The sequence below is a fragment of the Corvus kubaryi genome, unplaced genomic scaffold, assembly GCF_017639235.1.
Source record: "Corvus kubaryi isolate FWS band 111438036 unplaced genomic scaffold, C.kubaryi_AGA036_p1.0 split1-65, whole genome shotgun sequence".
In the NCBI taxonomy this organism is placed as follows: Eukaryota; Metazoa; Chordata; class Aves; order Passeriformes; family Corvidae; genus Corvus; species Corvus kubaryi.
In genome coordinates, this window is record NW_024582080.1 from 3,737,144 (window position 1) to 3,763,171 (window position 26,028).

The following is a 26,028-nucleotide window of genomic DNA, read 5'->3' on the forward strand; positions in this document are numbered from 1 at the left end:
ACAATAGACACCGCGATGCATTTCAGTCTTACTAAAACATCCCTTCTTTATTGCCCCAGAAAAATCCCCATACTGGAGCTGGGCCATGGCATGTCCATCACATTTTTGTTGCTTTTAGATCATACAGCATTGCTCTGGACATGGCAGAGGCTATCACTGAAGCCTGTTCCCTGTAGAACCCTCCTCTGCTGCCAGAGCCATAGCAGGGGGGTGTGGGGCATTATTAGCCAAGGGTCAGAGCTACAGCCTCTCACAGGCACGTTCTTTGTTCTGCCCACCTTGTGCAGCAGAACCCAGTACTTCACCACAGGGACAGACTAAAGATGGCAGCAGTCTCTCTGGAGACAACCTGAAGTAAGCTAAAATGCAGCAACAGAGCTACCAGAAATGAGCAGAGGGATAAGTTCATATTTTTCCTGCCAGTCATCTGTTTGCTTGAAAACAAATAGCAATCCAACAGCAACATACCGTGCATCCACTAAGATGCTTTCTATGCCTTCCCACCCCCATCATGATGACTTCTCTACAGACTACTTAAGTCCCACAAATCTGCCAGACTGTGAGCTAGCAATAAGATATTTTAGGACAGCTGGAACTGTTATTGTTAGGTGTGGTTTAGGCAATAAAGGCTGCTTTTTATTCCCATTATGCCTATAAATGGTTACAATATTTTGTTTAATGTTTCTGAGACTTTGACACACTTGAAATAGAATCAGTGAATATTCTGAGCTGGAAGGGACCCACAAGGATCATTGAAGTCCAGCCCCTGGCTATGCACAAGACAACCCCAAAAAATCACACCATGAGCCTGAGGGCATTCTCTAAAAATGTCTTGAACTCTGTCAGGCTTGGTGAGGTGTCTGCTTCCCTGTTCCACTGCCCAAACACCCTTGCTATGACCCACCCTGGCTAGCTTGCTTAAAGCTACCTTTGCTGTCTCACTGACAACCTTCAGCAGCAGCATCTATTAAGGGAAGAAGCATGTATTCATCAGTCATAAAATACAGATGACAAGTAGAAACTTCAGTGTCTCTGCAGAACGAGAAAAAACCTATTGCCACAATAGTGAATGCCAAGCAATTGAGCTGATAGAAAAGGGAAGCAGCAATTTTGAGAGTGGCTGGTTGCTGCCAGGAGGACTCATCCTGACCTGCACAGAAGGGCAGAGGCCAATGGCTGTTCTCTGCCTGATTAAGAATGTGCCTGCCCAGCTTGAATTTGATGAAGCATCTCAGGAGGCTGGTAAGTGTGCCACAGCATGTGCCTTATTTATATGCATAAGGACTGCATTCAGTATTGAGAATTGCAGGATAGCCAATGTTAAGAACAGATAAATAGATAAAAAACCCCTGAGTGTCTGTGTGTAGCAAAGGTATTCAGAGATACCTGACCCATAGTAAGTCAGATAGATTTTCCACTGCTGCAGCAGACAGATACAGAAAGAGAAAATATGCTCTAGGTTTTCTGATGCCTTGTATATTGCTCTCAGTGATAAGTTCATAGAGAAAACCTTGTCTCTAAAAACCTGTCCTGCTAGTGGAGTGTTCTTCACACAAGAAAACCTCAAGATGACTGCTCAGAAGCACAGTACTCAGTGCAGTATTATGATTCCATTTGTGTAGCAGTGTACTGGCCAAAATTCCCAAGCAGGGCATTTGAGTAAGACTGCAGGAATAGTGATCAATCTTAAATTGAAGTGTCATAGATTATTAACTCAGTTCTTTGGTAAATTTCTGTTTATTTTACTGTTACTGCCTGGAATAAAACCATATTGCAAAGCTGCTAACCAGCATGTAACTCTGTAATACAGGGAGTAGAAAATTTCAACAAAGTCATCATTAAAAGTTTGAGGTTTCCTGGGAAAACCTTACCACAACAGGAAAGTAAGATTTTTCAACAAGTTTCAGCTGCTAGATAAGGAAATACCACAATCATTAATTTAATGTCCTGGAAAGATGAAATGGTCAGTGATCAGAATCACCTCTGTAACACTTGGATTCCGAAAGAGTGTGACTGGTCATGTCTCCCAGTTGCTTCTTGTGGTGGTACTCTTGGTTTCACCCCAAACCCTGTGAATTAAAACAAACAAATAACAAAGTACAGCACTACAACAAAATTTTTATATTCAAAATATGGTTAGATTTTCACTGCTGACTGCATGTGTCTGAATGCTTATTTTAACAATAGGCTACGTCTAAATGAATTTGTTCTTTATTCATACTTATCTCCATAATGCCATTTTCACACTTTGGAATGTTAACATGTATTAAAAAATTGCTCTCTGTGGGCTTAGGCATTATCACATACTTATTCAAAATTGGTCCAAGGCTGTACAAATAGTTTTCACAGTACTGTAAAATAGCCCAAAAGAGGTAAATCGCTAACTCTATATGGTAATCAAGGATGTTCTGGGCTAAAGGGATGTTTTCAGAGATCATGAGTCTACTGCAATTAGAAGTAAAAGAAGTCTTGCCCTTTAGTTCCTCTTTACCATTCTTATGTGCCACAGAAATTATGTCACTAATTTCCGATTTTAAAGTTTAGGCTGAGTGACAGGACATACAAAGACCTACTCATTAGTTCTCCTGGTGATTTAAATAATCCTAACACATCAGGGTGCATATAAAATATGTTCTTGGTGTTATAGAGCCCTGAAGACAAATAGCTATTTTACTCCCTTATGCTGCCTTCATATAAGTTTTCAAAAAGACAAAACACTAAAATAAATAATGCTAGAGACATCTAAGCAGGAGACATTTATTATAGTAAGTAAATGCATTTACTTTTCTCCTTAGTACATTTTTATGAGAGACTGTGAAAGGATTTTAAAAGCTTTGCTTTGAATAGGTGTCCCAATTCAGCTGTCTGATAAAACTGGGACTTTGACAGGACCCCAAAATGCATCAATCCTCACAGACGCATAGAGAAGCCATTATTAATATTGTTCAACCATTCAGATCAGCAAAAATGGAGACAAAAAGGTGTATTTCAAGAGACAGTATGTGCACTTACAAGAAATTTTTTAAGAGCAAATTATTGAGCGGATCTAATGAAGACCATGAGGCTTTTTGGGTCTGTGGTACCCGTCTTGTTCCATCAGCTGTACTGATTGACTGAACTGGGGCCTCAGTTGTAGCAGATACGTGCTGTCATCGGAGAAATGTGGCTCCGCAGCTGCTTGGTTCAGGCACCTGTTCAAACACTGGAAGTATTCCTGGAGGTTTGAGCAAGCTTTAGTGGTTAGGAAGAGGGTAGCAATAGTCTGGGACAGAAATTCATTATTAAGGGGCAAATGGAAAAACCTAGAATGGCTATCAAAGAAGTCTTTTTTGAAATTCTGAAGAAATTAATTATGTCATCTATGTCCAGTGAATTCAGTGGGAGCAAACCCAAGCTCATAAAAAAATTCTGGTAAGACCTCCTACTAAACTTCTGTGATTTCTAAAAAAAAACAGTAAGAATGATCTCATCTTTTTTGAAATATATGAATTAGTTTACATAGTTTTCTGATCTCGCTTTGTTTTTAAGTAAATATTCTATTTCTAATATAAATAATTTATAATTTGAACATTTTGTGTTTATATATTTGTATAAATATATACATTATATATCGAATCCATTTTCTTTCATTTATAAAAATGAAAGTCTGCCCCTTAAGCCACTGAGCTTCTGTACAAACGCAAGAAAGTGCTTCCAGAGAACTCCTTTGTATCCTTAGTCATCAAGCTTTCTTCCATTATTCTTTCTTCTAGGGTGTCTCATTACTTGACATTTCAGATAGTATTGTTGCCCTAAATCAAATACAAATACACAAATAATAAAAGGATACATTTTCTATTTTGTGTTTTACTGAGAAATAAACTATAAAATCTCATTATCTGATAGCTAGATGAAGCAATGTGTGTATTTTAGATTTTAATTAAATTCAAACACCTCTGAAACAGTTTACAGTTCAGATGGAGTCTTCCAGAGAAATATCCAAACGTTTTAGGCTAGTTGGCTTGGTACATTTATTCTGGATTCTCCATACCATACAACAATGCCTTGTCAAGGAGCTGGATGTACCTTTTTACTTACATGATGGATGGATATACCCTAGCAACTTGCACTGTGGGTAAGTTTATAGCCACTAACAGCAACAGCAACCCTGTACTGTTTCCTCCCTAATCTTACAGCATTGGTGAGCACAGGTTGGTTTGTGATGAAAAGGTTCATGACTGGTAGTGAAGGTCAACCTCTGCTCCTCAGAGAAACTTCACTGATTTAAGCACTACCCTTCACAAATTGCTGAGCTCCTCCTGAGCTCACTGGCAGTACACAACTCCTCAGTCCTCGTGCGAGCTGCTTCCCCAGGGCCACCGTATCCACTGGACCTGCAGGGGAAGATGCTGCATTTGCAGGTATGCAAATCTCTTGGGACCACGCTGTGGTGCACAGACAGCTGAGACAGTGTGGCACTCCTCTGGGCCAGGCACACACTACCATCCCTGCACCTTCTCTGTCAGTCTTAGCAGAGGAAAGCTCAGGTCCATATAGGTGTTTAGAAAAAAAATTATTTCAATAAGCAAAAGCTTTTTTTTTGCAGCCTGGGCTGCACAGGCAAACTACTGAAATTCACTCCTGTATCGGAATTGGTCTGCCTTTTTTTTCCCTTTCTAAGCAGTATCCTTGCTGCCAAGGAAACCTGGTGCAGAAAGAGCAGTTTGGACAGCCTACACATGGCTCCTGTTGCTAAGGAAACGCCTGATGATGCCTGTAGACCTCTGTGCAGAGCTCCTAGTGCAGGTGTGTACTTAGAGGGCCGAGATCCACATGGCTGAAACGACTATGGAGAAATCAGAATTGCTCTTTTCCATTTAGTTTCATATCATGAAAGTCCTAAGCCTTTAGAGCCTGAGATTGATTTCCCAAAATCATGGCATTGAGAGCAATCTCCTGTACTCCATTAGCACTGCTGTCTGCCTGTGCCCATAATCATTTGAGCACAAAGCAAATAACCAAGTAACTCCTGTAGATGCCATATCCAATTCCCTCACTCTCATGCTCAGGTATTCTGAAGAGATAGATAGGAAGGCAACATAGAGAGATATGATCTGTTTGGAAATGCAAATAATGACTCTTCAAAAGGTTTAGCACATCTGCCTAGCTAGTATACAAAAGCTTCCTAAGAACAGTGAAAATTATATGTATTGTTAAAAACCACATGCTGGAAGGATATTAGAATAATTCTCAAGAGTCCCAGTGATATTTCAAATGCATCTATTTTGAGCTGAGCTTATATATGCAAAATCACATAACTAATCTGGTGACATTTCCAGTCTCCCACAAGGACTGACACTTATCTGTTCATTATCTGACCTTCATGGGCTTCTCGTCAGATATGCATGGGTGCATTTGTAAGGCTGTAGAAAACTCTCTCAATGTGACTCTTAAAAAGAGCTTGGGGTTGTTCACGTACTCTGAGTGAGATGCAAGGGAGAAATACTCACAAGATATTCTCAAGAGGTCAAAACAACAAAAAAACTTTACCGGCAACTTCAGAAAATTAGAGGACTTTGGAAAAAGTTTAAAACATATAAAACACTTCTCAAAGCATTAACTTTGCCCATTCAAATTAGTAGACTCCAAGCCCGTCCAATTTTAAGCTACTCAGAACTCTGGGAAGAGGGAATTAGAAAAAGAAACAGAATGAGAGAAAGACAGAAAAGACAAAGAAAAGAACAAGTCTGGTTCCAGCAGTGTTCAGCTGATACAAATTCCAAGAGGAGGTAGGGTCAAGACGTGCTCACCTCATGTCCTGGGTTACAAACCTTTTGGCTTTCCTGGGCCTCTCCCAGGTGGGACTCCCAGCCATCTGGCCATTCTGGGGCTACAATGGGGTTCCAGAGGCAGGTGTAGAGCATTGACTCTGGTGTGCCAGGGACCGGTGGCCATGGCAGGGATGGGATATACCAAAGGCAAGGCCTGACCTTCTCCTTTTCTGCACACACACACCGGAAATGTTTTGAGACAGCCAGCTTTCCAGTCCCTCACAGCATTCAGATATTTTACTATACTGGCACTTCTCTTACTCATTTCAGCTTACATTCCACACATATTTTTCACCTTGTAATTGCTCTCATACTGAGGGTGTAAAGATTCAAAACTAATTGCTCAAATGAATTATTTATCAGAAATAAATTGAATATGGAAGGCAAGCAAAAATTTCTTGTGTGACATAGACAAAATTTTACATGTCAATCCAGTGTGTTCAGTACACATGTTGAGTGTAATAGGAACACAGATTCTTAAGCCATTCCTGTACATTATTTGCAATATATGAACTCTGGTGTGTACACTGTTGTAGCCCCTTCTCTGCCTCAGACTTTGAGGCCCTCAGTAAACATCTTGTAAGTCTGGCCAAATAAAAAGGAGATGCATAAATTAATGACTCCTATGGAGAGTTTTATGAGTTTAGGGATTATATTGACGGCAAAATAGGAACCAGCAGCTGGAAATGAACTGAAAGCCCAACTTTTACCTTTCCTATTAAAAATGTAGTAAAGGTTTCAGTAGCAAAATGAAGTTATTCTTTAGTACATTTCCAGATACCAAAATACTGACCACATCATGATGAAAATAGTTAAGTTAATCCACATGTTCAGCATGTCTCTGCCTGCCCAGCACACACGAATTAATCACAGGACAGGATCTGACTCACTTTTCTGGTATAGCATCCTAAACTATAAAGCTCTCATTATAAGATATCAGGAGGAACTGTAACAATCCAGTAAAAACCTGTCACGGAAATTAATCCAAAATTTCCAAGAAGAAAGAAAAAAAAGGTTTTTCAAAAGCAAAGCCCAGCTTCTCTGGACATTTGTAAGCAGAGAATCCTGACCCACACTGCATTGCAGTGAGGTGTTACCTTTAGGAGAGAAAGGGTTAGATGCAGTTCAAACAAGAGCTGAGATACTTGTGTTCTCCCCCTGTATTTCCATTCCTACTTCCCTTTAAATCAAATGTAACTATCAATCCACAGAGTTAGATGCGCAATACTAAATAATGAATCATGTGACTAACAAAATATAAAGACAGGGAATACTCAGATTTGGGATGGCACCAGGAACATCGTTATGCTGCTGGTAGTGTTCCCTGTCTGATGGTATGATGGATACAGGGACCAAGTAAGACTCATCAGAGTGACCAGAGTTTAGATACCAGAATAAAACAAAGTGTAATGACAAAGATACACAGCTCTGCTTAAATATTTTTTGTTGCTGTTTTCCACTATTTCAAACCTCCCTCACTGACTTCACTGTTAAATCCCATGTTGTCTGCAAAAATAACCCTCTTGTCCTTCTGAAGGATGCTTTCCAGAAAAAGATATCACATATGACCAGGGTACTGAGAGTAAGCCTGTGGAGAAGTGGAAGCATAGCAAGCACTGGTCAGCCAGGTTTAGGGGCCATACACCTACCATAAAGGCCAGGAAGGCTCCTGGGAAAGCTGTTGTCATCTCTGCCTTCAAAAATCACTCAGCCAACTATGCTGACGGTCCAAGTCTGATGGGGGAAACTTTTATTCAGTTAGTCGTTGATTTCTAATTAGTCGGCACTGTGAAATCACAGCAATGCTGCTCTTTCTAACCCCTGGTGACCTGAGAGGTCCCAAAAATGCAGTTTCCCACAGTTGTGAATTCATAGGCTTGGAATCTGGTTAGAATTTATAAACAATTAAAATTAAATGCTCTTTTTGCAATGGTACAATGATTTCTAATGCATGGATAAATTTCCCTGTGTTTCTTTAGTGGTTTATCCTAAAATTTCTTGTTTTCATGAATTAACAGAAACGGTCATTCTACTCATCTACAAAAGCTGATTTTTAGTTTTCATGCACACATCCAAAAAAAACTTCATTACCACTATAAAACTTGGATGTGTTGCTTCAAAATTGTAACTCGGGAACACTAAAACAGGTGTTTCAAAGCTCCCCTGGTTAGAGGTAAATGACGGCTACCTAAAATTATTAGTTATGCACAGTTTACGTTAGAACATGATTAACAAGCAGTAAAAACAGATCCTGTAATGGCAACGGGGAAGTGTTTTTCTCTAACAAAGCCAATCTACAGTTCTGACTGGGAAAGAAAGAGATGTTAGTGTGGTTGAAATGGAAAGAAAAATGAGAAAAATGTTTGACTAGCTAATGATGATTTCCTTCACATGGTTTTCAATTCATTTAAGATTTGAATTTTCTGGGACCTAAAGAGTATTTGCATTGAAGCACTGGTAAATGTGAAGCTGCTTTTATACAAAAATCAATTTATTCATCTTGAAAAATGTCCTGAAAATGTAGATGAAACAAATAATCTTGCCATGCAAATATGAGAAATAGACCCTTTCCAGCAGATTAAATCTCCCAAGCTCTGAGCAGTTCACAGAATCTCCGAATGGATGAGGTTGGAAGGGGCCTCTGGAGGTCATCTGGTCCAACCCACCTGCTCAAACAGGGCCACTTGGGCCAGGACCGTGTCTAGATCGTTTCTAAATATCTCTGAGGAGGGAGACTCTAAAACATCTCTGGGCAACCTGTACCAGCGTTTGATCAACCTCATAATAAAAAAGTAACAGACAGAGCTTTGTTACTTAAGTACCTTTTATAATAACTGCATGCAACATAGCAGACTGGGGTCCATCCGATGAGAAGCAACTTTGCAGAGAAAGACCTGGGGATACTCCCAGAATCTTGAATAAAAATAATTATGTCCTTCCTCCTGCAAGGACTCATTTTCACTGCAAACCAACAGAAATAGAAACCTAAGTGAGGCATATTTCAGTCAGACTTTTTTCTTTCTCAAATACTTTTGCATTTAGAAACACTTAAATGTCTACAAAATATGTGGAAATGTTAGTTTAAAAGTTTGATTCATTTTTATTTAGTTTTTTATGGGCTGTTGACAGGCTCTTGTCCACCCTTGTGAAGCAGAGGGAAGTATGACTCTTCTTGTGCTGAAACTGTAAGGACTGCAGCAGTCAGAGCAGGCAGGAGACAAAACCAACTGGGAATTAGGTGATAAGAAGGAAAAAGCTAAGAATACCATCAGCTTTGGTTATGCTTAGAAAAGTGCAGACATATCTTCCTGTCAAGATTCCTGAAAGTGTATCAGTGTTTGCACATGTAAGATGTAAGGTTTCTCACATCTCTTCAGGGACCATAATGATAAGACCTATAGAATAAAAGATAATTTATATCTCCATTTGTATCTATTTCTTTCATTTTTTTTCTTTGAGATTACATCCACCAAGAGTGAGAGTTAGACCTACAGTTAGTTCTACTTGTGAAATTTGCCTTATGTCAGCACTTCTGTTTGAGAACACATTTCAAAACTGCACCCAGGTGGTTTTACTCAGAGGATTTGACTTCCCTTCCACTGGCATATAACCACCAATTCAGATATAATGACTGTACAGCTACTCTATTTTCTGCACCACTATAAGGTGTCCTTAAGTAGTAACCCAAGTATCCTTGACAGAGGTCACAGTTAAGACACCTCTTTTCAAGGGATCACAATGTTGGGAAACTTCCTCTCTTTTTGGAAAGGCTCAGCATTTCCTGAATGTGCTGCACTCTATCCCTGTAGATGCACAGGTCTGAACAGCGAGATGACAACAACCAATGTTTCCTGAGGAGGAGGAAGTGATCAAAACTTACTTATTTCACTAACTCATGATTGTCTCTGTGTACTGGACTTGGCTTTGGCTTGCTGACAGACACCCATCCATTTACTATATCCCTCTCCCTGCTCAACAGGATAAAGGGGAGAAAATAAGATAAAAAATCTTGTGGGTTGAGATTGTCTAAAGACAGAGAGATCACTTAATATTACCATCAATGGAGAAACAAACTCCACTTGGGGAAGATTAATTTAATTTATTGCTAATTAAAAACAGTGTAAGATAGTGGAAAACAAATACAAAACTCAAAAATCTTCCCTCTAATCCCCACTTTTTCCCAGGCTCAACTTCATTTTGTTCCTTAACTCTTCTACTATGCAGAGTGGCACAGTGGGGTGAGGAAGGGGGATTGTAGTCCCAGCATCTCCTCTCTGAAGTTCTTCTCATATTTTTCCCCTGATCCAGTGTGAGGTCCTTCCCGCTGGAGACAGTCCTTCACACATTGCTCTAGCGTGGGTTCCCCATGGGCCACTGATTATGACAGAAAACCTGTTTCTTTGTGGGCTCCTCTCCACGTTCCCGCATGCTCTCTTCATGAGATGCACCATTTTTCAGGGCATATCCACCTGCTGCAGCACGGTGCATCTCTTCCAACATTGTCCTCCAAAGGCTGTGGGGTAATCTCTGCTCTGGTGCCTGGAATGCCTCTTCCTCTTCCTTCTCTGACCTTAGCATTTGCAGGATTCTTTCTCTCATATTTTTCTCACTCCTCTCTCACAGCTGCTGTGCAGGATTTTCACCCTTTCTTAAATATGTCCTTGCAGCAGTGCCACCAGCCTCACTGACCAGCTCAGCCGTGTCCTGTGGTAGGTCAGATGGAGTCACTGGCTGTGACTGACCTGGGCCCTGGTCTGTTCTCACAGGGGCCATCTCTGCAATCACCCAGCTACCAAAACCTGCCACATAAGCCCAATGCTCTGTGACAGTCTCTCTGCTGTTACAGATATGTTCACTCTTCATGTCACCTGACTTAAGCCCTCCCTTCTTACCTCATTTTCACAAACATGGGAATGCAGACAGAGTCAAAAACACCCTACTGGAAGTTTCTGCACTACAGTGAAGCGTATCTAGCACTCATAATAATTTTATTGATACCCGTATGAAATTCTTCTGGATTGTTACCTATAATTTCAGGAACTTGTCCAGCAGCTTTTCATGAACTTCTTGCATCATCCATCTTTTTGAAGTGTTCTCTGTTTCAGCAATGAAAAATGTTATACTTGATATGAGAAGCTTGGCTGACAGAAGAGAATCAAAATCCATTCCTGTCACAATGTGAGAATTCTGCCTGTTTATCATCCACAGTTTGGATAAGAAGGCAGGTGATGGAAGATTGGCAAGTGACATAAAGTTATGAAATAAATCAAAAAACCTTAAATTTGGAAGACTCAGAACCAGAAGGAAGAATTTATTTTTTCCCTTATATATTATCTGTGGGACTGTAAGAGCAGCAGGGTGAAAAATCCAATGTTATTCTTGAAACTGAAAAGTTATGATGACTCCAGATGCAGGAAAGGCTTTGATCTAGTTCACACCTTAGCAGATACAAGGTATTTGAACTTGAAGTTACAAACTGCCAGAGCCCCAGCTCTGTAAGGCCCAGCGGCTAGAGACCTAGCTGGTTTTCATCTGTGATGTGGATTCTTTGATTCTAAGTTTCCCTTTCTTCTTTATTCCAGAAACCAGATCCTTTATAATCAAAGGCAATCTAAATTTAAATTCATGAGAAATATGTTTCAACCAAGTATGACAGAAAATGTTCTCAAGAATATTTCTTGTGGGAACAGGCTGGCAAAAAAAAGGGGTTTCTGCCAGTGTCCCATTGTGGAAGGGTTGTGCAAGCGTGGCATCAGGGGTCACACAGGCAGAAAAGCTCATCTCTGCATAACATATTGGATTCATGAGCTTCTTTGGATCTGAGTCTCACAGCACCACTTGCCAACGTGATACAAATGAAACCCATGAAATGTATGGTGCTCTGTGGAAGAAATACTGCTGCTGTGCCCACTTGGTGACACAGGGAGAGACGCACACACTCTCACATCCAGGTGTGCAGCATAGGATACCACTGAACTGCCCTGGAACAGAGAGTACAGACCCCAGTGACATCATACACTCCAAGAGAGCTGTAGTCACAGAAGCCAAAGAGAACAAGTTTTCACTTCCCACACCTCAGTTTACCTCAAAGCCTTTCCCATCTCTGGGACAGTGGTAGCCTCTGTAACAATGGTGTGTTTTAGTCTGGCCTTGCTCCACACCCATGAATACAGTGTTCTGCCAGGCCTGATGTTAAATGAGGACCTGCTACTGTCTCTGAAGGAAGGGAGGATTGCAAGGAAGACATCTCTGTCCCTAGTTCATACTACTGTTTCCCAAAGCACTCCTAGGATATAATGTAATGCTTTTTTTTCTTTTTTGATATGTGTTATAGTATTTTAAAAAGATTTGCATTGCAATATCAGCATCAGTTATCTGTTAGGCAGGACAATTTATGAGATAAAAGGAAACAGATGCATTGTTACAAAATAAGTGCTGTCTGGCATTTTGGCCTTTCTAAAATACGGTTTTCCAGAGACACCACCAGCCTGGCTGACAGGTTCAGCTGTGTCCTGAAGTGGGTCTATTTAGGAGACATCTGCACTCAGCCATATCCATCGAGTGGCAGTCCCTGGCCATTCCTTGCACATGCATTTTCCCCATATGCTACCAAAACCTTGCCACCAACACCTTACAAGAATGGAAATAGAAGATGGGCATGTGTTATACAGTGGAAAAACCAGAAATATTGTAGTGAGAGAGAATCCCAGGGCTTTCCTCCATTCTCCCATGAAGGACTCTGAACCTCTTTCTCCCTCTTCTCCTAAACTCACGGATCATGTCCTGCTCTGTACTCTCCTCTCAAACCAGACACCTTACATGCCACCTACCTTTTCTTCTCATTTGATCTACCTCACTTAAGAACATACATTCAAAATTTCTTGTCACTGCACTTATCATTTGGCAATTCTAAAAATTTTGGAACCAAATTATTTTTTAAAAAGGCAACAATGGTGAAAAAGGAATGCATACACTTACTGAAAAAAAAGAATGCAAGTAAAGCAATAAGGTCAAGCTTCATTTCTTTTTTAGCTTTTCTTCACTTTAAAAGCTTCCTGAATGCATTTGTGCATTCAGGATTGTGAAAAACCAAAACTGAATAAGTTACTTTAGGTACTTAAAAAATCCAGCATGTAGAACCTCCGTACTTTTCAAAGTCAAATGATAAAAGCAAGATGATAAAATCCTAATTATTTTTCTTGTCTTATTATGAATAAAACAAGATTTCACAAAATAACCTCAATGGAAATGTAAGATTTAGTTGAGTAGTTTTATTTTGAATTCTTTGTTTAAAATAATTTCTGAAACTTGTTTTTCTTCTTTTAGTGTCAGTTCATCTTTACACAAAACTTAGGAAGAAACTTTCTGTGAAGAATAAACTAGTCAGAGAAATGACAGGCACCTGCTTTTACAGTCTGTCAGCATTTATGTTGGAAGTGAATACAAAGAAGCAGATCATCTCACCTGTAAAATCATAGTTACAGAACTAAATACTGTTCCTAATTGGTGCAACTAGATGCTGAAAATATGTTTTTACAGATCTTCCTTCCTATTTCTAATGCAGGATATCTGCTAAAATATGCTATGCTGAAGAATCAGTGTCCTTAGTTTTCAGCTGAAAATTCCAGTAATGGCAAAGCTAGTATTACCTCTGATATAGAAGTTGATATAAAACATCTCTATTTATCTTTTGTAGATTTTCATCATCACAACATCACTTCTCTAGATATATTAAGAAGGAAAGCATTTCTGCACTCACCGTGACTACAACACTTTGGCAAATACAGCACAGTCAGTTATGGCCCTGTTTTTCCTTTGGGGCTCTTCTCACATTCCTGTTTACCTCATATATAAGGCATAACCTCATAAAGATTTTTACAGCTTAACAGTGCACTTTTTCATCATCTAAGAGAGTCTTTACAGGCTGGTTGGAACACTCAATATTTCGCTTTCTGATGAAGTTACCACATCATGTCACAGGGAAATCAAGGCAGAGAATGGCTGTTGGGAGGTCCTCTTTCCAGGAGAACTAGAAAAGGGATCAGGAACAAGTGATGGCAGGAGCTGATGAAATGGTAGCTGATGATGTTAGGAGACACGCTGAGTAGAAAGGAGGGATGATGGAAATGACCTGGAGCATGGATAGATATGCAGATTTTTACTTCATGTACTGTAATGTGAAAGGTTATCTTCACGTTACTGGGTTCACACCTTTGTGAGAAAAATGCAAAAGAAGGTTTTCTGTATTGTAGCTGCTGCTTATGCAATAGGAAGACATTGCCTCCTTTTTGCTTATCTTAGTACCTGAGGAGCTTGCTGGGCCGGAAACACTGAACTGTTTCTGTCCTGTCTTTCTCGAGTGCTGTGATATGAATGTTTCTGTAAGATAAGTCACCTGCAGCTATCAGTGGTAATACACTGCAGAGAGTAAGCAGCAAAGACAAGACAGCAGCACCCAGTTAGCACAAATCCCACCCACACCCTTGCTCAGTGCTAATGCAAGCATGACATTTGTGTCACATCACTCTTGAAGCCCCTGGATTACTACTGATTCCAAGGCAGCACTTAACTTTTACGTAATTCACAAGTGGAGACCATGCCATGAGATATTAAGGATTTGTGTACATGAAAAATTAAACATAGTCAAAACAGATTCCAGTACTAAAAGAAAATAGTTATCTGCCTCTTAGAAACTGTTCCTCCTCTGCTCTAACTCCTGGCTATCCCCAGGTATTGTCTGAGAGAGCTGAGAGGGCTTCATAAGAACAGGTCTTTGCTTCAATGCAGGACTCCAGTAATTTAGCTGGAATTCTGCATGACAATAAAGTACTAGCAGGGCAGGTGCAGTGGGAGTGTTGGGACCAAGCTGAGAGTAAAAACAAAATGTCTGTGAGACATAAAAAAAAATTATAGACAGCTATTGCCAATGAGGAAAATAAAAAAAAAAGGCCCCACTAAATCCACCTGTGAAAAAATGGTTCCAGCAGGACTTTTGGTGTAGCCAAAATTCCGATCAACATCTGTAACTTTGGTAAATTTTTTTTATTAGCAAGTCCAAAATCACATATGGGCTTTTAACGTGATCATGGGAAAATACTTTGTGGGCTTTCAAAGTCTTTTATTGTTCTGCAGTATGCATGCACTGTTACAGGGAACTTGTCTTGAACTTTAATGTATTCGAACCCAGAGGTTAAATTTTCTTAATGCACTCTGTTCTCCAATCATCTCTTCAATTAAACACTGATCTATGGGATGAAAAAAGATGTGCTGGAGAAATAACAAATCTACTTTCGAGTGTAGTTAAGAGCTTGAACTTTCAGCTTTTGCTGAAGAAAAAATACTGACAACGTTAAACAAACTGTGGTGCTGATAAATCTACAGTTATTCACGATAGAGATCAAAAAAAACCCAGGATGCAGGTACACCTTAGGAAAGAAAGAGATTTTTCAAGGAAGACACTACATTTTAAAATACATTTTGAGCCTACACTTTGAGCTAATTTTGAAGTGATCATTAATTACAGCTGATCAGAAGCTGATGGAATTAACTTCTGATATTTAAATAAATTAGATTTAGTAAAAGAAAATCTCTTTCCACAGTCAAGACCACAAAACTGGCTCAAGAAAAATAAATATACATTTTCAATAATAACGATCAACACTATGGTTACCTGTGGATCGAGAAATTAATTTTTTATGGCATAAAACCAAGTTTTTATCTATAACAAAGAGATAACTTGCATACAAAAATATAGCTTCTATAATGCTTCTTCCAGCTGAAAGTGACTCCTGAGAACTTAAAGGAAAAATGTATATATATGTTGCAGAGCAGATCCTGTAGAAGGCAGTATCTCAAAGAGCCATAAAGGTAAATAAAAGCTTAAAAGGATTGGAACAAAAGGCCTGCAAAGAAAATTACACTAGGCTAGGTGCCTAAAAACGGCCTAAAACAGGAGGGCACTTTGGAAGTGCTTAACTTTCTTCATGGACTGGCAAAGGTGTTTCAGCACCTGTTGCCTACTGGCTGTCTACTGCTAACAATTAACTAAATTTAGATGCAATCATATATTCTTTAAAGACCTCAGTTTCTTACAGACACAACAAAAAAAATTTAAAGCATCATTTCAACACTGACAAATACAGACAACTTACACACACTCCACCCCTAATCCCTTCACCACAGCTGCGAATAAAATTCCCTACAACGATTTTGCCCTCTAGTATTGTTCAGTCCCTGTTTTGCCTGTTACCTTTCCCAATTACTATTCTTATATTCAATTCCAAAGCGTTCCCTATTGTGCAACACAAAGAGCTGTGGTAGGTTGACCTTGGCAACAGCTCATCAAGCTGCTCTGTCACTCCCCTTCCATCAGCAGGATGGGAGAGAAAATAAGATCAAAAACTCATGGGTCATGATGGGGACAGGGAGGTCACTCAGCAATTACCATCATGGGCAAAACAGACTCAGCTTGGAGAAATTAGTTTAGTTGATTGCCATTCAAACAGAACAGCATAATGAGAAACAAGAATAACTGTAAAATATCTGCCCTCTTCTGCTCATTTTGTCCCATTTTCAACCTCATTCCCAATTCTTCTACCTTCTCCATGTGAGAAGTGCAGGGGGACAGAGAATGGGGTTTGTGGTCAGTTGGTAATACTTTGTGACCATTGCTTCTTCTTCCTCCCACTCTTTTCCTGACTTCACGGGACAAAATCCTATGAGCTACTCCAGTGTTAGTCCTTCCCATGGGATGCAGTTCTTCTTCAACTGCTCCAGCATGGGTCCCTTCCACAGGGTGCAGTGCTTCAGGAACATCTGCTGCAGCATGGACTCCCCTCTCCATTGGTCAACAGGTCCTGCCAGGAGCCTTCTCTAGTGCAGGCTCTCACAAGCTGCAGTTTACTTTAGGACAGACCCACCTGCACTGTTAAGAGATTTTCCATGGACTGCAGAGGCGCGGCTGCCTCACCATGGTCTTCACCACAGTCTTCACCACGGTCTGCAGGAGACTCTCTGCTCTGGCGCCTGATGCACATCCTCCTTCTCCTTCTGTGGAGTTGGGTTATTTTTTGCATTTTCTAACTCCTCTCTTCCAGAATTTTTCATCCTTTCTTAAATACGTTATCACATACAAGGTTCTGCCAACATCGCTGACGGACTCGGCCCTGGCCAGCAGTGGGTCCGTCTTGGAGCCTCTGGTGTCTTCTCACAGTAGCCACCCCTGCAGCACCACCCACCAAAACCTTGCCACGTAAGTGCAATTCAGTCACATCAGTGCTTGCTGCACATCCAGGGGCAAGGTAAAGCAAGGTAAGGAATAGAGTAAGTTTACACATGAATTTAGAAAAAGGAGATTTTTGTAGTCCGAAAGTGAGGCTCTAAACCTTCTTTTCCTCAAGTGTAATGCAAAGCACTTAATACAGCTTGTTTTAAACAGAATATCATACATTTATAGTAGTTTTTTCAGTTTGGCTATGACACAGTGTTGAACTTGGTGACTCAGAAGTTGCTGTGAAATTCCTGCCAATGGCAACAGGCTAATGAAAAAAATCTAAGTTAAAAGCATTAGCAGCAGTACGCTTTCACTAGAAAACAAAAGGAGAGGATTTCATTCATATTCATCTTTCTATAGAAGACAGCTCTGCTTTGCACAGCTAAACCAACATTTTAAAAATAAATTAAATATCTACCCACTGAAGACAAGATATTTCTAGAGATATCTTCTTAATAGGCATTTTAATTAAATTTCAGCACCCACATGATATCAGTGCTTACAAGGGAGCCTGATGCACAAAAGAAAGAGGTTGCTGGCCACCGTCCAGTCATCTTCACTGTTTAAATACATGTGAAAACTTAAGTGATTCTTACACAAAGAATATTAAATTTCCAAGTATACATTTGTATGTAGCACTGGAGAGGAAAAAATTTCTTCCATTACGTATTTGATGTGTCAGGATGCTTTTTATTCCTTTTTCACTAATCCATCATATTAAGAAAGATGATGTTGAAATTTATTTATAAGTTTTTCTTTTGGCTCATGAGCCATGTTCACTTCTATCTGTCTCTAATTTTCTAAGGATGATCACATTCACCAGAAGAGTATAAGTTAATGGTATGGCCCTCTCCCATGACTTTGGCCTCTCCTACTGTTATTTTCAACACAAAAAATGTCATGCTTTTTCCTCAGAATAAAAATATATTGCATAAACTCAAATAATTCGGATACTAAGAAAAATACCAGGGTCCAAAGTATCTTCTCTGATAAGCTGTTTATTATTTATTAATTTCTACTTTTTATAGAAATTAATTTTGCTGAAACCGTGAGTACAAGTAATTAGAAGACTGTGGAATACAGAAGATTTCAAACAGCAATGCTCATTTAAAAAAAAGGAAAAAGAAAAGCAATGAAAAGGAAGATGATGTGCTGAACATTGTATATCATGGCATCATAGAATCCTTTACATTGGAAAAAACCTTTAAGATCATCAAGTCCAGCTGTTAACCCAGCATTTTCAAGTGTCTGTTCATTGAATGAGACATTTGTTTTTGTTCTGTCTTCTTTTAGTTCTAAAAAAGATAATCAGTGTTTTATTTTCTTCAGCAAACCCATATTTAGAAAGTCCCAATGTGACGAAGTCAGCTTTAAGTATTAAACCCCTGCGCTATAGCTTTTCATAGCAAAGAACTTACAATTCTTGGGGCAGTTGAGAGAAAGAGGGAATTCTGTTTTATTGTAATTCGCATTTACGCTGTCTTGAGTATACCCTTAAAAATAAATGTCTGGATTAACCAAACAGTCTAGATAATGATGGAGTTAATTATATGATTATACACTTAGCTAAAGTAAAATAATGTAGCCTTCAGTTCACAGCATATGAGAATGTGACACATTGTCCACAAAAAAAATGTCCTTCTCAGGCTATTTATTCATTGGTCAGAAAAATCTGTAAATAAACTGTTGCTTAATGCACCAAATCTGCACCTTGTGCTATCCTGTGTTTCAGGTATAGTTTATGTAGGCTGAATTGAAAAATTACAATTATAGCTTTTATCTGTCTTGCAGAACATATATTCCCACTTTGTAGACTCATTCTTTTTGCACAAAAACTCACAAGGCTCATAAATTAGACCCTTTGAAATAGAGAATATAGAGTTAAGAAACATTCAAGTTTAGAGCGTATTTAAGAGAGCCTGTAGCAACAAAGAGACAAAAGACTGCAAAATAGGCACCAGGCAGTCACTAGGACCCACATGGAATCTGGGGTTTGGGACTATTTTCAGTTGCTCATATTCTTGATCTTCTTTGCCAGCACAGCCATGGCGCAAAGCCCCAAGCCCAGCACCAGTTTGGAGAAAAAGGGTATATCAGGCTTGTACACTTATGGACACTACAGTTCCAGATAAGAAATAATCTGAAGTAGGAGTCTGATATGATGCTGGTGTTTACCATGCAGGGGTCTGTCTTTGTAATAACACAGTCATGTTGGCAGTAGAGAGCAGTAAGTCCTAGCAGGGCAATATTAACCTCTTTCTAAAGCAGACATTTGAAATAGGCCAGGTGAGTCACTCCTAGGAAGTGCCCATTTTTCTCAAGTATGGGATATTGATGAGAGGATTGGCCCATATATAGATCCCTGCAACTAAAATAGGAAAAATAATCATAGTTTTCACACACTATTGTATATCATAGTCACAGTATGATATAGGAATTATAGGTGTTTCTCTGAAACCTAAAAGTCCCAGTTGGCACATTTCATATAATAGGGCTATAAAATACTATCTGAAGACATCTCTATATCATCAGCACATCAGATACAAAGAAGACTCTACCTCCCTAGTTTAGCTTATTGAAAAATAAATCTAGGGGATTCTCTAGTTATCCAAAATTAAAGAGAAGCAAAGAACTTAGGTTATCTAATCAAGGAAGTAGGTCAAAATTTTCTCTAACTTAAAAGGAGAAAATAAACCATAATAAGACCATCCAACTAGAATAAACCTGATTTTCCTTACAGTTTTGTAAATTATGGAAATTAAGGAAAGACCAGAGAATCACTGAAAAATTACAGCTTTCTCCAAGACGCATCAATCATTGTCATTTCTTGCAAAGAAGCATCACACTGCCTCCCTTTTGGACTGCAAATTAAGAAAATGAATATAGAAACATGAATTCTGAATAAATTAAACCAGTGTGATGAATAACCCCATTTCTCCAGCTAAGAAAAGGAAAGTCTTCACAAAATGTTCTTCATTGCTATTATCAGTCCAATTCTTCTTGCCTTTCTGGTGGCAACAGAAGCTCAGTTTCACGGCTTTTAAAGATTCACCAGTAATGACCCAGACCCAAAATAAGCATCACACCATTAGCAGTCACTCAGCAGACAGGGAGCAGGTGGAAGATGATTTAAGGGTTCAGACTCAGATCCTATAGAATAATCCTTAATTTCCCCTGAACTGCCTCAAAACTGCCTGTAGAAGTGTTTGGAAAGAGATTAGGAAGGATAGATACTTGCAGGATACCACCTTATTCATCCATGAAGGGACTTTTGTAAAGGCATTCCAAGAGTTGGAGAAGGTGGACAGCCAAGGAGTTTAGACCTAGAGTCAAAACAAAGGCTCAGCAATATGATGTACAGTTCCAGAATAAGACAAACATCTACAGAAAACTCATATTCATCTAACTCTACTATCCATCTGTGACTAAATCAACTTTAATAATTACTGGTTTGCATCAAAATATTCTCAAGCATATTTAATTTACTCCTGTGGACATAACCTGTGACTGTATCTGGGTGAGTCCCTTCCTTCTCTGGACTATGTTTTTTGTATGTCAGTGCCTTACTCAGAAACCGCAGAGATGTTGCTCCATACATATACCTTTACATAAAGGCAAACCTGGACACATACTTTGGATAAATCTAGTGATCACTGAAATAAATTTGTAAATTATTTCATAACCTATACATTATTAGATGACTAACAAAAAAAAAAAAGGTAGAAGTGACCAATTTAGAACAATGTTGTTCTAACTGGTAAATGTAAAATGTAAAACATCATACTGCATGTTTTCTTTGTAAAGGAATTTTTAGGGGAAAAAGGACTAAAAAAATAACACTTTCTTTATACTCTGCACCTACTGCTTAAAAAAAAGAAAGAGTAAAAATTCTGTTCTGAGGGGTAAAAGAGAGGAGTTGTAATTTTCATACTCTTAGTCATTTGATTCACACGAACAATGACCTCTCTACATGATTTTCTGTACTATATGACTCAGCTGTACAAAAGCATTAGTTCCAGCAGATTTCCAAGCCAACTATCTGTATTGACTCCCTGTCTTCCTTCAGTGCTAATGATGGGTTCTTAGGTATCTACTTTTTCACAGTAATTGTATTTTCCCATTTTAAATCAGAATATAATCCTTAAAAGATTTTTAAAAAAATAACTTTTCAGAAGATTTTGCACAAGGTAAAGTGTGACTAACAACTTGTGATAGTCATAATTAAAAGGGGCCAGCAAGTAAAAGTAGATGCTGTGTTCTGCAGTTTGCATGGTGTCCTTTCAGAAGAAAAACCTGAGGTGTAATATTTGTACTGTAGGCAATGCATTTTTTGGGAAAATGTATTGCAAATTTATACATGGGAGAAAGCAGCTGTTGTGTGGCTGTGATTGACCAGCACACCTCCACAGTGGAGGAATGTTCAGATATGAGGCAAAAACCCCAATGAGCTCAGAAAAAAATGTATCATGAAGAATGCTAAGCTTATCTCAACACCAGGGAGAATGAAGGGTAATGTTCCTAGATAAGACAGCTGAACTGTTGGATCATCAGGTTCCCTGAGATAATTAACACACAATTATGTCTTCCTGAGCTACCCAGACCAGTGTGCCAGGGCTGGGAGGACATGTACCTGCTTCAGCCCAACATGAAGTATAAAATCTGATCAATTATTAGAACAGAATTGGAAGACAGCTTGGTATGGCTTTAATCCATACATGCCTTCCTAGGGACTGGGGATGTCAGCATCCTGACAGCGAGCACACAGAGCCTGGTAATGAGAAATGTGTTTGTTCTGTGATTCAAACAGTATGGAAATGCTATGTTATTTTTCTATTATGATTTCAGTACATTGCTGCAGTCTTCTGTTAAATCAAAATCACAAATACACCAAATTAGTAGATTTCATAATAAACACTGAACCCTCCTCCTGGTCAGAGAGTATTGAATTCTGACTGGGACAAATGTGGAAATGCTTTTCTCAAGGTACGATCAAGACAAAAGTTAGATCTACTGTTGAAGTGGGTCAGATGAAATTTCAAATAACACGATCAGAATTAAGAACTTACAGAAAGCAAGGCATAAGGAACTTACAGTACATGCCTGGTTCTTATCCCAAATTTTAAGCCACAAAAGGGATCAAGCCTGTCCCTGAACTCAGGAACATTCCCATGCTCTACTCTTTCATTGCTTAGCTGTAGACTGGCAGGGATACTCCCAAACAGAGAGCCAGTTCTAGAAAAGTAGACTATAAAAAATCCCATGAAAAGTTTGTCAACAATGTCATAATAGAGGAAAAAAAAAAAAGAAAAAAAAAGAAAAATAAGAAAAAGGGTTGCAGATAGGGACACAATGCATATTTGCCTCTGCAATTCAAAGTGATAACATGGACCACAATGTAAAAATAGCTTGTTTTCAAAACATAAAGAACATGCTTACAAGGATACTTTAAAGTGAATTGTTGGAGAAAATCAGCCACTGGGCAGTCAGTTTCTGGGTTTCTTTAGCTAGGTGTGCACATTTTCTATATAAAGTGGGTTGTCTTTTTTTTTTTCTCTTAGGGGTGTCAGGTCTGGTTTTACAGTGGTTTTTAATTAAGAACTTGTTAGTCACTTCCTATTGTCAGTCATTTCCCTTTGTAGAAGTGTAAAGCAAAAGCAATTTGAGGTTCTCTCATTCACAGTCTTGGGCATCAAAGCTGGTGTATGAAGCCAGCTGAATTTATTTCATGTAGCACATCTCTTCCCACAATTCAGTGAGCAAGCAAGCCACAGTGGAAACAGGGTGACTCATTATTGAAGGCAGCAAACTGAAGCACACTTTGACCAGATGAAATTAATGAGAGAGAAACCCATCTCAGTAATAAAGTGAAACTGATAACTGAAGGACAGATAAAACCCTCAATTTTCTGATTTTTGTTCATCATGACATATATCACAAGGTGAATACATAAAGCAGAAGATAACAGTTTACATTCCACACTACAGTATGTGGGGTGGGATTAAGCCACACAAACCCTACTGTCATTTAGGCACTGTGGGGGGAGCCCAACAACTTCCACCTGAAGCTGGAGAAAGCTGTAAGCTGTCTGTAAATACCTGTCATCTTCAAGGTATCTTAAAGAGGACATCCAAGCCAGCACCAAAAGCTGATAGGACAAGTCAGGCTAGTCCTTATGTTCTTTACTGAAGTACCCGTGTTTGTGTGTTTCTCGGTGCATACGTGCACACAAATATGCACGTGCACATGTCTGTCACCCACAGCCAAAGGAGATAACATCTGTCTGTGCAGGTGTAGCTGTATGTGTGTGCAGCTTCCTTTACACAAGCACATCAATCCTCTGCATCCAGCAAACTGCCAGCTGAGTCCAGAACAAGGCTCTCTCCAGACTGCTGCAGCACTTACACCTTCGGTAGGATGGAGTCTTCCCATGGCAACTAATACACAAATGCTTCTTTAAAGTTACATAGTAAGCATTTTAGGACAAGAATATTCTCTTTTTATGCTTCAGCCTAGATGACCTGGTGTTCTAAAGGGGTTGGCAGGTTCTTCCAGAGAAGTGTCAAGCACCATCTGTTTCCAGAGACAAGTTCCCAGTCACCATTTCCCTGTTGTTGAAATACTGTCAATCATTTGCTAAGGTCTAAGATTTTTAATAGCACTGGAATATTTAAAGATCTGCAATTGCTTCTCTGCCAGAAAGCTTTTTTTTTCTTTTTTTTTAAACAGATAAATTTTGGCTAAGGAAAAATCCACTTCTCATTACTGGACATGTCTCATTACTGAACATAACTCCTTACTCATAAAAGATCACATTCTGAGTGTGTGAATGCAATGAGTGTGTGCATCAAATGAGAAGCATAAAGGGGTGCTCGGCTCCTTGCCACAGGTGCTGTATTGTGTTGATAGCAGCAGGGAGATGGCAATGATTAATCAAGTATGTCAGTTCCCTTCTCCTCTTTACTGGGAGTGAATTGGGCTCAGCCTCGCTGTTTTTTCCTGTCTCAGAGTGCTAGACAGTGTTCCTGGTTTGTTGAGAGACAGGAATTTAAAAAGCAAGGGAACTTGTTTTCTTTTGGGAAGCAGGACTGCACTTTCATAGAATGAGAAACAGAGTCAAGACTCTGCTTTTGAAGGGTGGGGGCTTTTTTCCTGAGGGGCAATCTCTTACTAAACACATACAGGCTTACATGTAAACTAGTATATTTGGTTAATAATTTCAAATGAATACCACTTTCCTTTTAATAAAAACCCTGATGCACAGTCATACAATCAAATAGCCATACAATAATTATAAATATATCCCCATTTGATTTAGGAGGGATGATTTGTTCTTATTAGAGAGAAGCACTGTACAATAATTGGCATTTCTCTAAGGGTTATTTTCTATGTGAAAAGCCAATTAAAAAAACCTAAATGTGGAATGCAGTTTACATTTAAACTGACACTTTTACTCTACTTCAGTAAACTCTGATCTTAGTTGAAAAGAATTGGGTAATTATTATAATTTTTTACAGGACATGAGGAATGTTAAAAAATTTGGTTTGTACTGCAGGTTTCCTTGGATCAGCCATGTTGGATGGAGTTTATTTCAACTGTCTTTAGCCAGATAAGTGTTAGTCATTTAGTTTAACCTAATTTCCTTGGATTGCTTGGAGACAGATGGGCACCCACAAAAGACAGCTGAGCCAGCCTCAACCTTCCAGCACCTGTGGGATGAATTGTACTCTAACCATGCCTTGTGAGTAATTATAAACAAGGCATAAATGGATATTTTAGAAGATATGTTCAAATTTTACATAACTGAAGTTATGCTACGAGAACCCCACTCTGTGTCTCAACGTGGTTCAGTTCTTTGTAGTACTGCAATTTCATAATTGCATTCATGTTTGTATTGAGTTTGCCTGACAAGATTTTGGTGGTGTGGGGTATCACACTGGTGGCTTCTGAGAGAAGCTGCCAGAAGCTTCCTTCATGCGCACAAAGCCAGTGACAGAGGGGTCCAAGACAGACCTGGTGCTGGCCAATCAGTCCATCAGAGACAGTGGTGTTCACTTATTTAAGCGGAGAGGGGAGAAATACCCTAAACCCCAGCTGGAGAGGAGAGTGAGCAGATTTGCTGGAGAAGGTTTGTTGACATGGACCTGTGACCCACACTGCAGAGGTCTGTTTCCTATGGAACAGACCCACACTGGAGCAGTTTCTGAAGAACTGCAGCCCATGGGAAGGACTCACAATGGAGAAGTTCATGGAAGACTCTTTTCTGCGGAAGAGACTTGATAGGGGAGCAAGGGAAGAGTGAAAGCAGGCCTCCTCCTGAGGATGAAGCAGTGGCAGAGACAAACTGTAATGAACTGTAATGAACATTCCCCATCTCTCTGCACTGCTTGGTCTTTCCTCCGGCTGATAAAGGAGGACTAACTTTTCTAGTAATCTTTGAAAAAAAAAATTCTGTATTTCTAGAAATTTTCTAAAAATACCAACTGTACCTCAATACAATGTAAGAGCAACTGGTAAAAATATTTCAAATGTCCACCTGTAAATTTTTAAAGAGTTGACTAAGGAGTTCTCTAGTTAATGAATACTACTTTTTAATAATTCTTGCAATATCAGAAAGGGGACTAAAGACTAGAAAGGGGTAATGATGCCCTCACAGTGTTGCTCAAACAAAGTAATTAAAAATAGACCACTTTGACCAGCATCAGTAAATACAGGAATGGCTGACAGTCTGTTAATGAACAATTAAGAAAATGATTAATGCTTCAGGAAAACCCGTTAGATCTTTTCCAAGTAGTTTGTTCTGTTAATGATCCCAGTTTCTCTAATAAAGGTAATGGATGGTGGTGTAACAAACCATCGCTTCTGTAATGATCATGACTCAATATTGCTTGACATTTTGATTAAGAACTAAAGGGATATGATATTAATATGATGCACCAAGATTGTATT

At 39.2% G+C, this 26,028-nt stretch overlaps 1 long non-coding RNA gene across 1 annotated transcript in view; it reads left to right on the plus strand.

Moving 5' to 3' along the window:
* Positions 1 to 1,022: 1,022 nt before the first annotated feature.
* The window catches only part of LOC121657991, a 40,325-nt gene continuing 15,319 nt past the window's right edge, over positions 1,023 to 26,028 (plus strand). The window contains exon 1 of the long non-coding RNA XR_006013814.1: positions 1,023 to 1,242. This is a non-coding gene — a long non-coding RNA (uncharacterized LOC121657991). The remainder of the gene's footprint in view (positions 1,243 to 26,028) is intronic.